General features: G+C 47.0%; 1 long non-coding RNA gene across 1 annotated transcript; it reads right to left on the bottom strand.

Moving 5' to 3' along the window:
* Nucleotides 1–262: 262 nt before the first annotated feature.
* LOC143157689 (uncharacterized) lies at nucleotides 263–7,277 on the bottom strand. Its single transcript, XR_012994837.1, has 3 exons — nucleotides 7,165–7,277; nucleotides 4,102–4,291; nucleotides 263–807 (listed from the first exon to the last, which is right to left on the bottom strand). It is a non-coding gene; the product is annotated as an uncharacterized LOC143157689 (long non-coding RNA).

The following is a 7,277-nucleotide window of genomic DNA, read 5'->3' as shown; positions in this document are numbered from 1 at the left end:
AGAAGCTCACAAACCAAGAGAATGGGAAGCGGTCATCTGATGCAAAAGGAGTGGTCTACCGTGGTCTACCTGGTGGTTTACTCTCCTTGGAGTGCTGATGGATTACAGAATTTCTTGATAAATGCTTTTCCCCAGCAAACGCACAGCTATCAGATGAATAGGGCAATGAATACACTCCTTTATAATTACAGTCTACATTTATTGAGCGGGAAAGGTTCTGCATCAGTCCAGTCCCTTCCTCGTTGTCACAGCCAGCCAGCCAGGTATGACAAGGGCATCCACTATCTTACAGCAGCAGAGCTAGTGATGTCATCCTAGTGCAAGGATGACATCACAGGCCACCTGTAGACATGGTCTCTCCGGACTGTTTCCGTAGTCGGTGCAAGACAGCCTCTATAATTAGCAGAAACACACAGTATTGCCACACGGAGAAGATCCCACCTCCAGCGCTCTTGTGGTAAGAAGCAGTTGGGCTCGGCAGCACGGCAGAAGCAAGTATTGGACACTGTGGTGGAAGAGTAAACCATAATCACAGCTCTGAGCAGGGCGGGCACTCTGGGACAAGAAGGGTGGAAGATCACCTCTGTCTGTCCGAGAGATGGAAACTTGTCAAACACCAAATAGCAGCCCTGAAATACTGAATACTCAGAAAATGGTATACTGTGAAATACTCAGATGTTCACGAGTCCGACATCATTGTTTCTTCCTCCTCTCTTCCCACTGCCACAGCTGGCTAAGAGGCCTCAGGTAGGGTTGGCTGAGGCCACTTACAGCCTGAGAGGACGTGCCGTTCATCAGGGTCATTTTCTGCACGGGAACAAAGCAGAGGAGGAAAACCCTGTAATCAAGTTAAAGCCACTTTCCCAACTCTATTTACTGAGCGCATTTGTTAAATAGACTTTGGGGAATAAATAGTGGGTTTATCAGATGAAACCTGAGTCCTTTTCATAATGTAACGTAAAGCTTCCCTGTCAGGGGCTCAAACCCTGTAAAATCTATGGCTTGACAGATCTGGGAGTACTTGTACAACTGCTCAGTGTAGCTCATTACAGTCCAGGGAACCACTGGGTTTCATTGGTCTTGAAGAATGTAAACTGCATGAATTGACCTGAGAAAACCCTGCTAAAAACATATCAGTGCATTTTATGAAATCTGCAAGGTCTCATGGAATTAAAGCCCTCATGTCCAAAGCGCCCTGTTCAATTAACCTCAAAACTTTCACTCTAAAATAAAGATGACTTTTGGCAGAAGACCTGGGAGGGAAACTTCAGGACAGAACAGTTAAAATGCATTAAAAATGAATTCTAAAATGGCCACCTCTGCAAAACAGAGCCATTACCACAGCTGCAAAATGATTTATCAAGTGCTAGGAGCACGCTTGATGCGTCCAAGAACAGGCAGGCACCTTTCCCCACAGACTCGCCAGCCTCTCACAGCTGTTAAGACCGAGCAGAGCAGCCAGCAGTAGCATGCAGAGTGTCAGTGAAAAATCAGCCTAAGAATTTCTTGCCTTTGCTTGAGGGCAATAAGGCATCGCGTTATGAGCTAGGGAGGGGTAAAAGCATTTAAGAATTCCATTTTCCATACAGAATTATTAGATAATCTTTAGTACAATGAGTCTAAAAACTTTGCTTTTGAAGTTTAATAGTCCTCTTATTGAAATAAAGGCAGCTTATTCCTTCCTCTCAATTGACGTCTCTCAGGCAATGGGCACTGTAGGTCAACTTTTCGGGATCTTTCTGTGTTTACAGTGAAGTCCCCTGTAGGACAGGTGAAAGAGAATTATATTTTATTTTCTTAGTAGTGTAGTTTTGCTGTCATTCCTGTAGACTGAACTGTAATTGGCATTTTTCCATCCCCCCCCGCTGGCAATATGAGGACTGTTGGAATGGGGAAGGGAACTGCACGCTGCCTTCAGCTCCACAGCTTTTTGTTGGAGCAAGATACAAACATACATCAGCATATGCTTTCGCTAAAAAAAACAAGAGCTTGCCAACTCAAGCAGGTTGGGAATTTTCCGTCCACAGAAAGAGCAATCTCGGCAAAGAAAAAAAAGATATCCTTGGGGGCAAAAAGAGGATTTTGCCTAAATCATTCAATTTTCTTTTCATCCCCCTTAAATCAAAAGTCAGCATTTTCTTGAACGAAATCCAAAGTGTTTCAAGTCACGTCAGCGTTAAGTTGCATGACTTCAGGCCACTGTTTGCCTGCTGGGACTGCAGCTTTGGGTGCCATACATTCGTAGCCTTTCTGGAATAAACGGGAGAACCAAGTGCTCGATCACCAAGTCCCAAAGGGAACATGGATTCAAGAGGCAATTTGCAGAGGATGGCTCCACAGTGAGTATTAAATGTGACAATCCAGATATAACTTCTGTCTCAAGAAGTCGTTGAACCGCTTATGACTGGAGTGTGGGAAATATCCCATTCCCTATATTCTCTCCTTAAACATCCACTGTTGATGGTTGCTGGAGACCAAGCGTGGAGATGCTTGTACCTTCTCTCTGACCAGCATGGTCATTCTTACACGCTTGCATTAAGCCAGCTCAGCTGTTTCTCATGGCAGTGTCCTGCTCTGGGGAAATGTTGTCCGGGCAGGAGTCCAGAGCATGAAAATATGACATATAAAGTATCCCAGGCCCCTATGAGCGTACAGCTCAGTGAGCTGGAACCTTTAGCTCAGCAACCCAAAAAGGAATCCTGAAATATCAAAATGCTTTTGTTAAAGGTACCTAAAGGAAATAATCTGGCAAGCTTAACTAAATAAAGAAAAAAGAAGTGTCATACAAAAATACGCATGTATACTTCTTTCTTTTTTTTGAGGTCTTAATTTTCAGTCAGGACAAAGACCAACATTAAACTACCAGAAACAATTTCCTGGGAGGGAAACCTTTCACAGAGCTCTGCTAGCAAAATAAAACCCTGCACTGCACACACAGATCTCCCCACCTTTGAGATCAGAGGCAGAGTCAACCACATGTGGCAGCTATTAATCACATCACTTAACGCCTGGCTGGGCAGTGCGTGGGCGCAGCTACAGGGCATGGGCAGAAGACCCTACACAAAACACTGCACCCTGATACGCACTTACAACAAGAGGGAAAAGCACTTCAGTTTCACTGTCCAGCCATTTCAAATGGAAGAATGGTTTGTCATCAAGTCTGCCAAAAAAATCCCTGGCATTTGTTGTAGATACAAGATTCTAAGTCAGTTCAGGGCTGGGACAGAGCCTGACTTTTAAAAAAATTTTTTTCCTCTTTTTTTTTCTTAAAAGGGAAGTGATGAACGAAATTGGTTTCAGAGCATTTCAAAGTTAGGAGAGCAAACAAAGCAGGACTGGCCACTATTTCCAAGGCTTTCAGACACTAACAAATGGCCACTTTTTAAAACCTCACCTCACAAAGTGCGGACATCTTGGAAAGTCATGGTGTAACAGAAGCTGCGGGGGGAGGGGGGGGGATCCTTCGCTGGCTATAGAAGCGGAGTGCTCGCAACTCCTGGCTCCCAAGTGCCTAACTGAGTTTGAAAGAACTGTTAAGTACCATTCCCAAAACCAACTGTCTCTCTTTAAAAGAGGGAAAGCTACAGTAGGAAAATAAACACAAAGAACTCTTGTTCACTGCAGAGCCTCGAAAAATGCATTTAGAGCTCCTTGGGAAGCGAAGCTATGGGAGTATCAGCAGTATCACTCCATCTGCTATGGATTGTGCAGTATCTTCAGCAAACTGAGTCAAACTAAAGGGTCATCTGGGTCCTGTATGCTGCCTCAAAGGCCACCAGCAGCCAGCCAGGGCACCGTACATGGAGGTAAAACTAACAGCTAGGCATCCCTGATATCCTGAGACTGTCTTGGCTCAGGGACATCCACTGACAGCTGATGTCTTTGTGTTAAATAACCCTTGATGGATTTTTCTTTCCCATATTCAGCTGCTTTTTGAATGCATTTCATGTTTGGCATCTACGATGTCCCGTGGCCATGAGCTCCCCAGCAGAACCACACACCCTGCCAAACACCACCTCCTTTTGTTTCAAGTGCCACCTGATAATTTCGTCTTGTGCACCTTAATTCTTGTAGGAGGCAGAGGAAATAGTTGTTCCTTACCTTCTCCGTGCCAATATTTCATAGACCTCCATCATATCATCACCACAGCAATCACTTTTCCAGGCTGAGTCGTCTGCCACCAAATGAAAAAAGGAAGCGCAGAGCCTCTAGCATGACTCCATGGCTGCTCTCGGGAAGGGCACCATGGATCCAGCCTTGCAGTGAGGGCAAGCGGATCTCACCTGGCACACTGCAGAGGTAAAAAGAAAAGATCCTGTTGCCTCCAGTGCCCTGATACATGCATGCAGTTGAGAAAAAAGGGCTTTTTCTGCTTGGGAAGGATGATGCATGGAGCACGCGAAGTTGCTCGCCGGTGGTTTTACTGTATCTGCTAGCCTGACTCAGTGTAAAGTTCTCTTCTAGACCAGTATCACACCAGGATGGCAGATCCCCCAGACTGACGAAGAAGCAGGAGTGATTTAATAACCCAGTTCCCTCCTCCAGCACCATCTGGAGCATTAAACTAGCATGAACACAAGCTAGACGGAGCTTGCAGCAAGCTGGCCCTGAAACCGCCCTGTCCTCCAGGTTCAGCTGGGATCCAAGGCCTCCCTGATATGGCCCAGCTGGATAACCCTGCCTCTGAGAGCCCAGGAGATTGCCAAATTGTGAGAAAGAGCACAGAGCCCTGCAAGATAAGAAAGGTAAAACCGAGGACAGAGGTAGGATTGTCGAGATGTGATAGGTAGCAGCTCAAAGGTACAAGAGGAAAAACCTCAACATGAGAGGGCAGAAAATCCTAAAGGGGAGAAAGCCCAACTCCATGAGCTGGATGATGGCATCTCAGCAATGTGGATGATCCATTCCAGCAAGCGGCCGAGGCCAACCCTCCCAACCGACGAGTGCCTGTTTGGGCACCAAAGACACTTTGGGTGTCTTTCTTGGTGGTCAGCACAGCCTTGCAGCTCACTAGTCTTTGCTTGTGCGTATCCTGCTCACAAAGCCTCTGTGCATGACAAAACATGCCCCAAGAAGTGCTCCAGGGAGAGAGGGAGGGTTACAAACTACTGAGAAGCTTGTATGCTTTACATTTTTCATCATATCTGGATTTTAAGTTTTTGTGGGTTTGTGTTTGGTTTTTTTTCTTTTTTAAAATCCATGTCTGAGACACTGCAAACAAGAAAAGCCAGCCTGAAGTTCAGAAACACACAAACGGAGGAGTATTGAAAATACAAGTTAGAAGAGCCAAGGGGAAGAGAGTAGGATGTGTTCTAGCAGGCTGCTCTGCCTCTCAAGGCCGTGATGGCAGGGAACGGAAAGTCAGATCTGGACCAGGTGTTGAGGCAACGTTCTCATCAGAAAGAAATCCAGGGAGCTGAAGAAGGGAGAGAAGACAGTGGAAGGTTGATTTTTAACTCGGGAAGGGGGACAGCATGATCTTTTCTTCCTCACTCATGCAGGAGGTGCCATCCTGTAACAGCAGCAGAGATGTAGATTTAAGGATGCTCCTAGTTTGGAGAGCAGTACATGCAGCCAGCCTCTAAGTGATCTGATTTTTTTAGTAGTTAATCCTATTTATTTTCTTCCCCCCTCAAACAGTTCCAAAATAGCAAGAGTTTTAACATGGTGTCACTCATGTACAACACAAGCCCAAGCTATGGCAGTGTACAGACCATTCCCTTCTTCCAGGAGGAGCAGATTATTAAAACACAGTTGTCGTGGTTTAACCTCAGCTGGCAACTGAGCACCACCCAGCCACTCGCTCACTCCCCCCACCCCGGTGGGATGGGGGAGAGAATAGGAAGAGTAAAAGTGAGAAAACTTGTGGGTTGAGATAAAAACAGTTTAATAATTGAAATAGAATAAAACAGTACTACTAGTAATAATAGTAAGAAAAAGAGGACTATACAAAGCAAGTGATGCACGATGCAATTGCTCACCACCCGCCGACCGATGCCCAGCCAGTCCCCGAGCAGCGGCCCCCCCGGCCAGCTTTCCCCAGTTTATGTACTGAGCATGACGTCCCATGGTATGGAATGTCCCTCTGGCCAGTTGGGGTCAGCTGTCCTGGCTGTGCCCCCTCCCAGCTTCTTGTGCACCTCCAGCCTGCTCAGTCGGTAGAGCACGGGAAGCTGAAAAGTCCTTGACTAGTGTAAGCACTGCTCAGCAACAACTAAAACATCGGTGCGTTGTCAACATTGTTCTCATCCTAAATCCAGGCCACAGCACTGTACCAGTCACTAGGAAGAAAATTAACTCTATCCCTGCCGAAACCAGGACAACAGTAAGCTGGCAAACTCCAGAGCATCTTTTGCACAGCATGGGGTGAGGCACTCCTCCGAGCTGGGACTTGCGCATAGCACTGCCAAAAGGTCCAGGGTGGGGACCAGGGTTGCTAGGAATGACTTCTGCTGTCGGGAGTCTCCAACAGCAGATGAGAACCATCCATCTTCTCATAAGCAGCACAGTGCCATGGAGCTGATGGCTCCAAAAGCGCTCGTCACTCTCCCCACTCTACACCGCTGCCTTCTTCCTCTCGTTTTTCCATGTAGCATCCAGAAATGCTCCTCTTGTTCAAAGCCTTCTGCAACAGCCTCTCCCAGAGCCTCAGGCTTAATCTCCCTCCCAGCCCCCCTCCTACTCACAGGGTTTTCATGATCGTACCCCTGCTCCCCTTCTGCCCACTTGCTGAATTTGCAACGCCTTCCTCGCAACTCGCTGTGCTTCGATAGTTGAGCGAAAGGAGGTCTTTCCAGCCTTTCAGGACACTCAGAGACGCAACAGAGCTCTCGCCGTAGAGACACGCTATCCCTTCGGTTTGCTGCTCTGCACGGTACCATACTCTGTATTTCTGTAGACCAGCTATTTTTAGTCCTGTTGATAATCATGCAGATGTTAAGTGCACGGCTTTCTGCAGTGTTAGCAGCGGGCAAGGATGGAGGTATACCCTCTGTTCTCCCCTTTTAGCTCCACCTAGGCTTCACTACATGCTCGATACCTTAGGCCCTGGTTAGCGCCTGGAGGCTGTTTTTAATCAAAGCTGTACAATAGCCAAGCAGTCTCTGTCCCAAACAGTAAACACACAAGAGGCACATGAGAACAGGGAATTTCGCCTGGACTCACCCAGAAAACGCACTTCTTCGGCCAAGACTGATGCAGATGAAGCAACTCGCTTGAGGTGACACCAGCAATCTGTGGCAGTGGCAGGACCAGGACTTCGGTCTCCAAACCCCAGT

This window comes from Aptenodytes patagonicus, chromosome 3 (genome assembly GCF_965638725.1).
Source record: "Aptenodytes patagonicus chromosome 3, bAptPat1.pri.cur, whole genome shotgun sequence".
NCBI classification, from domain to species: Eukaryota; Metazoa; Chordata; class Aves; order Sphenisciformes; family Spheniscidae; genus Aptenodytes; species Aptenodytes patagonicus.
The sequence above is the reverse complement of the archived record's forward strand: the minus strand, read 5'-3'. Positions and strand labels throughout refer to the sequence as shown.